This window comes from Pan troglodytes, chromosome 23 (assembly GCF_028858775.2).
Source record: "Pan troglodytes isolate AG18354 chromosome 23, NHGRI_mPanTro3-v2.0_pri, whole genome shotgun sequence".
NCBI classification, from domain to species: Eukaryota; Metazoa; Chordata; class Mammalia; order Primates; family Hominidae; genus Pan; species Pan troglodytes.
Genome location: NC_086016.1, coordinates 29,379,054 through 29,384,843, shown reverse-complemented (window position 1 = coordinate 29,384,843; position 5,790 = coordinate 29,379,054). Strand labels below are relative to the sequence as shown.

The 5,790-nt window shown below is 45.8% G+C and overlaps 1 long non-coding RNA gene across 1 annotated transcript; it reads left to right on the top strand.

The window, feature by feature from the left end:
* The first annotated feature begins 1,130 nt into the window (after nucleotides 1–1,130).
* Nucleotides 1,131–4,453, top strand: LOC112206726 (uncharacterized). The gene is made up of 3 exons (XR_008541855.1): nucleotides 1,131–1,287; nucleotides 1,502–1,580; nucleotides 4,100–4,453. It is a non-coding gene; the product is annotated as an uncharacterized LOC112206726 (long non-coding RNA).
* Nucleotides 4,454–5,790: the final 1,337 nt, after the last annotated feature.

Genomic DNA, 5,790 nt, shown 5'->3' with positions numbered 1-5,790 from the left:
CCTGGGCTCAAGTGATTCTCCTGCCTTGATATCACGGCTTTTAAATACCATTTTCCACTGAAAGGGATCAGGTCATCTTGGAGAAATGGATGGTTTAAGGATTTGAACAAGGAAAATAGAAGATGAGTCTGGAACATTTTATTGTGTCAGAAAGTTAGGAAGTTCTCAAAGAATGAAGGAGGCACATGTACAAGGATGCAGGGGCCAGCTTGCAGGGGTCCACCCGGCTAAACCTGGGACAATTGGAGCATTAAAAAATGCTCATGCATAGTATTTAAAGTAAGAAGAGAGCAGTGGGAAACCCTTCTTTACCAAAGAATGTTAACAGTGTGAAAAAAATACGTAAATTTTAGAACTCCGTGTTGCAGTCATCCCTGCAATATTTGATTCTGGCAAGGATCATTAATGGATTCCAAAACTACTGGTTGAAAGTTTACGAGAGAAAGGGGTGTTTACATACTCCCGAAGTACTATCCCACAGATTATATTATTTACACAGGGAAAGGAGTTCTTTAACAATAGAAACATCTAGTGGATCCCACCTTAACCAACTGACCAAATACTTAGCATATTCAGTAATGGGACCAAGTGACATCATATGTCCCGTGAAGAGATGCAATGGACAACACATACCTTTGTGATGTGACTGCCCAAAAGGCTTACCCTCAATCAGATGGTGAGGACATCATTGGACAAACCCAGATTGTGAGACATTCAAAACACAGTTGGTCCAGACTTTTCAAAAACGTCAATGTCATTAAAAAGGAAGGAAAAAAGGTAAGGGGCTGTTCTAGAGCAAAGGACAGGAAAGCGGTATGAAAACCAACCACGAAAACATGTGATCCTCCTTGGATCCTCACATAGACTGATGGAGGCAGACGTCCTCCTTGTCAGTGGGCACAAGCTCCCCTCCTGGATGCCTTGATTCCAGCCCAAAACTCAGGGCCATCCTCCCCACCCCATATCTATGGCATTTTGAGGGTATGGAGGAGGGAATTGTAAAGCTATTTGCTAAACTTTCTCTGGACGTTCCCTCCCTCTCCCTGACCACCCCACCCCACTTCCTGGCAAGCCTTCTGGCTGTGATTTCATCTGGAATTACTGGAATCACACTGTCTCCTGTCAGCTTTCTCTCCCTCCCCCGGCCCTCCTGCTGATGAGAGACAGGAGCGATGGATGGTCTGAGTTAGCGGGGTCCCGGCACCACCCAGCACAAAGGCACTGCACTCACGCACGCCATGCACATGCTGGCTCACCTCCTCCATCCCATGCCTCCCCTGTCTCCAGGTCTCTGTCTCTTACTTTATTTTTCTCTCCACCTCCTTGTGTCTGCCTGCCTAAAGATTTCTGATGCTTAATCCTCCTCTGTCTCCCTTGCTGTCTTTCTCTGTCATTGTATCTCTTGGCATCTCAGTTCCACGTCTTCTGTTTCTCTCTCTTTCTCCACCTATTTTCCCTTCAGAAGCATTTTCACCCCAATGTCTCTGTATGTTCCTTGCAGCATTCCCTCTGGAATACATCAGCACTGTTGCCTTTGAGGCTGGCCTGCTTGAATGCACACCTGAGCTCCGGATTCACAGGTAGGTGTGTGACCTTTCTTAACTTCTCTGGGCCTCAGCATACTCCTTTTTACAGTGGGAATAACAATAGCACCTCTCACACGAAGTTCTGGAGGGAGTTGAAAAATTGGCACAGGCAAGCACTCCATAAAATCTGCAGTGGGCTAGAATCCACACTGCATACCTTGGTCACCACAGCCCCCCTCCTGCCTTACTCCAACCAGGTCTTCTTTGATCCCTGCTTTCTTCACACACTCTAGCCTCATCCACACCTTCTTGTTTCCAAACATGACAAGCTCACTCCCACCTCTAGGCCTTTGTCCTTGCAGACCTTCTCCCTGGGAGGCTCTTTCCAAAGACTTTGACAGCATCTACTTGTCACATCATTCTGGCCTTCTGGCACTCTTTGTGGTGGTTTTAAAATATGTCATTACATTCTTTGACACTCCTCCCTTCAAAAGGCAATGATTCATTCCCCTCTCCTTGAGTGTGGGCTGGACTTTTTGACTTGCTCTTGGAGAATAGAATGTGGTGGAGAGGGATGGTGTGACCTCTGAGATTAGGTCATAAGTGAAATTTCAGCTTCCCCCAACAATTTCTTGGATCACTCACAGTGGAGGAAGCCAGATGCCATGTCATGAGGCTGCCATGTCATGAGGGTGCTCAAGCAGCTTTCTGGAGATGTATGTATGGAGAGAAACTGAGGCCTCCTGCCAACAGCCAGCACTAACTTGCCAAGCATGTTTGTGAGCCACCTGGGAAGTGGAGCCTTCAGCCCCAGTTAAGCCTTCAGATGAGACTGCAGTCCTGGCCACCATCTGGACTGCAACTTCACAAGAGCTCCTAAGCCAGAGCCATGCAGATGGATTCTTGGCCCCCAGAAATTGTGCCACTACATTTTGGGAAATTTATTATGCAGCCATAGATTACCAATACACTCACTATTTCTTTTTTCTGATGCCATACTATATTTTTGTTTGCTGATTTTTTTCCTCCATCTCTCCCACTAGGCATTAAGTTCCATAAGGGCAGTGACTGTGTCTGTGTGGTTCATCCGTGTGTCCCCACAGCCTGGCATATGGAGCTCACTAAGTAACTCAGGCATGGGTAAATGGAGATCAGTCATTTTAGGCTCAGCCTAATAAATCTCCCTCCTATGGCTCTCTCTAGAGAGAGCAGTAAAATTTGCCCAACTTCTTTTTCTGTCTTTCTGTATTTGATTTCTTACACTTTCTGTGGCTTTCTGCTTAGTTTTATTCCTGGCTGCCTGACAGAGGGTGGGTTTATGCAGCTAAAGAGTCACCTGTGGGAGGAAGGGCTCTGTGTGCTTTCTCCTTTAATAAGCTGTGTCCAAAAAAAAAAAAAAAAAAAAAAAGAAAAATAGCTCCCCTTTGCAAAAGGGACGAAAATAGCCAGGATTTTCCAGGATTTTAATGGAGATGGGAGGCGGGTACTGGGAGGCTGAAGACTGAGGCAGCTCTCTTCTGTCTGAGCAGCCCCAGTCTGATCACTGAGCAACCCCGGTCTGATCACTTACCCACACACCCACACTTGAATTATACTCACTTATTCATTTATCCATCTTTCCACCAAGTCAATTGTTAATTAATTCCCTATTTATTATTTGCTTATCTATTTATATATTCATTATCTATCCTATATTTTTTACTTATGAATTAATCCATTTATCCATCCATGCACTCAACTATTCATCCATCCATCCACTCTCCATCTATCCACCCATCTATACATTTATCCATCACTGATCCATTCACCCACCATCCACCCATCTTTCCATTCATCCACCCATTCTTTCATGCATCCATCTATCCATCCACCAACCCATCCATCTACCCATCTATCCACATATCCATCATCCATCCATTCACCCATTCATCCACCATCCATTTGTCATCCATCTATCTATCCATCCATCCATCCACTCATCCATTTATCCACTCATCTATCCACTTATCCATCATCCATTCATCCACCCATTCATCCACCTATCCTTCCATCCACCCATCTATCCACTTATCCATCATCCATTCACCCATCCTGCATTCATCCATTATCCATTGATATACTTTTCATTTAATCCAAACACCCTAATGCCTTTATGTTAATTAATGAATTTATTCACTTAGCCATGTGTCTATTTATTATGTATTTTAATTTATTAATTTACTAAGCTTTCAGTTCTATTCAGACCCCCGAGTATTTACAAGTGCTACTACTTTGTGCCAAGTGCTATGTTAGGTTCTGGAATTAAGAGGTGAAGGAGACAGACCTGGTTCCTACCTGTGTGCAGTTCACCCCACTAATTTCTGGAATTCAGGTGAGGAGCTGTTCATGGGAGGTCCTGAAGTCAGCACAAAATTTCTGCTCTCTAGGGACTCATGATGTGACAGAGCTGGATCGTGACACCTGGTGCTGGTTCTACCACTGGAATCCTTAACTTCTGGATGACCCTCAGTTTTCTTTTCTGGGAAATGGGGACAATGTTGGGAAAATCTTCTTCTTTTTTTTTTTTTTAACAGAGTCTCACTCTATCGCCAGGCTGGAGTGGTGCAGTGGCAGGATCTCGGCTCACTACAATCTCCACCTCCAGGGCTCAAGCCATTCTCTTGCCTCAGCCTCCCAAGTAGCTGGGACTACAGGTACACACCACCACATCCAGCTAATTTTTGTATTTTTAGTAGAGATGGGGTTTCACCATGTTGCCCAGGATGGTCTCGATCTCCTGACCTCATGATCTGCGCATCTCGGCCTCCCAAAGTGCTGGGATTACAGGCGTAAGCCACCGCACCCAGCTAATAAAACCATCTGGAATGACCTTTGTCACTGTGAACACAGTGATGCAGTGGCTTTATAAACTCTAGAATGTGCTACAATTATGTGTGTGTGTGTCTGTATGTGTGTGTGTGTGTGTGTGTGTGTACAAGGTTTCTTTTGAGTTTCCTATCAGCCAAGCATCACACCACTGGGGAACTAGCTACCCTTGCTCACTTTTTGCCCGGATCCCTAGCAAGGTCTCTGGCATCTTGCTGTTATACCAGAGAGCACTTGGCAGCTATGAACAGACCAAGTGGGCTCTGGAGGGTTGAAGGTGCTTATTACGAATCCGGGGGGTCTTAGGGAGCTAGCAGTCTTTCCTCCTCAAGAAGGAGATAATTATTGTTTAACTTTCATCTGGGCAGTGAATGAGACATTTTTAAACACCTCCCTCCCCATCCTAGAACCTCCAATTCCCAAGGTTAAGTGCATCTTCGAAGTTTATTAACCAAGAACTACTGTGGCTCAGGTGATCTTGGAATAATACAAACCTGCCTTTTAATTTTCACTGAGCTCCTTGTATGCTTTGTGATCCCAGGGAGATTGTTTCACTTCTCTGAGCCTCCATTTCCTCACCTGTAAAGTGCAGCTTAGAAATACTTCCAAGGCTGTCGTTGGGAGCATCACATGGGCAGCGTGGGTGCCTAGTAAGTGTTGGCTGTTGTCATTCAAGAAGGATGGTGTGAGCCTGCACATGAGTCAGCAGGGGAGAGAAGGCAAGATTCTGCCCAGAACAAGTCAAGGAAAATCAGATGCAGTTTTCAATTATTGAGTCACAGTCTCTCGTGGCTTGGAAGGAGATAGAGGATTCCTCCTCCCAACCAATACCTTTACGACGTTCTTTCCACACAGCTCTGTGGTTTACAAGGCAGGCTCTGCACTTCATCCTGTTTAATCTTCAACCTGCACGTAGTGTGAGTGGGGTCCCTCCACCCCTTTTTCCATCAGAGCATTAGAACAAGCAGAGTTCTTAGAGCTGGTCCAGTCCAGAGATCTTGGACCGGGGGCCTGCAGGCTGGCGACTCTCATCTGGTCCCAACCAGATCAGGAAAGCAGAAACTCAGTGAAGCCACATGGAGGGGCTAGTGTTGGGTCCTCTGGGTGGAGCCCAAGAAGCTTGGTGGGCACTCAAGACCCCTCAGGACCAGCCCCACTCCCCTGTTCGATTCCTTCCTCGCCTTGTTCCTCATTCTCAAATCATCGTGAACTCTGTGCAAGTCCCAGAATGACCCTGGCTGTCTTGGCCTTTGTAGAAGTTGTTCCTTATTCCTAAAATTCCCTTCCACTCACTTTTTGCCCAGATCCCTACTCATCCCTTTTTACCCAGATCCCTTTTTACCCAGATTCCTATTCATCTTTCAGGTCTCAAGCCCAGATGACTTTCCAGGAAGGCCTT